A 1,350-nucleotide genomic window follows, 5' to 3' on the forward strand; every position below is an offset into this window, starting at 1 on the left:
ACACCCCTTCTAACTTTATGTATATCTCTTTTGTAAAAAAATTATTTTTATTTTTGATTTTAAACAAGAAGTTTATTTAAACAACAAGACGCTTGACTTGAAGGGAAAACTATCTAGGATCATTTTGTTCAAGAGTAATTTACCCCTACTTAAAGACAGATTGCCCTACATGTAATAGCTACGTACAAAAAAGTTATAAAATTGTCCTTGGTTTTACAATGATAAATGAAAAACATTAAAATTCTCCAATCGAACAAGGTATGCAAGGATTTTGTTGTTGGGTTCTTTTGTTAAAACATTGAGAGCAAAATAACTTACTGGAATATAAAGATAAGAGCTGAATGAGCATGTCACTATGGAGAATGGGGGATATTTTCACAGAACCAGTACTTCCCCCCCAGACCATCTCCATCTGATGTCAATCAAAACACAACATTGGCCATTTAGTTTAAAAAAGAAAAAAAAAGCGCAATATGCTTGTGCACATACACCAGTTACTTTATGTACAATAAAGAAATGGGGACAGGGAAATGAAAGAATAGAGAAAACTATACTGTAGTAGTCAGGATGTGGCGGAACCAAATTGCGGCTTTCTAATTGCGAATGTATTCTTGGTCTATAACAAAATTCTGGAGTAAAGTAGCAGGTTCCCTTTTTAGTAGACACCTCCTGTTTGCTGCTGGAACACATCAATCGTATCTTCATCCTCCATTTCCAACTGTGCAGGTGTGTCTGTTTCATTGATTGGTTGTCCATCAAACCGGAATCTGATCTGCCTCATTGACAATCCCTGTCGTTCACAATAGGCTTTCATTAGTTTACTAAGTGGTGTATGCCTCTTAATCTTAAACTGCACCACAGAACCATCCTGCCCCGCCACCTTCAAATTAATATGATCGTTGTTCTCGGTCTTGACTCCTTCCTTGGTTTCTCGTCGGCCATGGCGAGCGCCGGGGTCTCCTGAGCTGCCGCTTCACAAAAGAGGCACCGGGTCCGCACCGAGGGAGCACACGGGCCAATAATGAGCCACCTGGCTTTTTTTTTTTTTTTTTTTTTTAAGTCTCCTGTGGCTGGGACTGAACTTTCTGTGTAATTTTTTGAAGATCTGTTTATTTCTTTATAATATGCAGTGTTCTGCTTCCATGTCTGCATCTATCATTGAAGGTCAGAAGAGGGCATTAGAATTAGATCTCACTAGAGATGGCTGTGAGCCACCATGTGGTTGCTAGGAATTGAACTCAGGACCTCTGGAAGACTAGCTAGTGTTCTTAACCAGTGAGCCATCTCTCCAGCCGCTGTAAAAAAAAAATATTTTTTATTTTATATATGTGGGTGATTTATCTACATATA

The 1,350-nt window shown here is 38.7% G+C and overlaps 1 pseudogene; it reads right to left on the reverse strand.

Annotated features, from left to right (window-relative positions):
- Positions 1-282: 282 nt before the first annotated feature.
- Positions 283-957, reverse strand: LOC127231677 (small ubiquitin-related modifier 2-like; annotated as a pseudogene).
- Between the last annotated feature and the right edge of the window lie 393 nt (positions 958-1,350).

The sequence above is a fragment of the Phodopus roborovskii genome, unplaced genomic scaffold (assembly GCF_943737965.1).
Source record: "Phodopus roborovskii unplaced genomic scaffold, PHOROB, whole genome shotgun sequence".
NCBI lineage: Eukaryota > Metazoa > Chordata > Mammalia > Rodentia > Cricetidae > Phodopus > Phodopus roborovskii.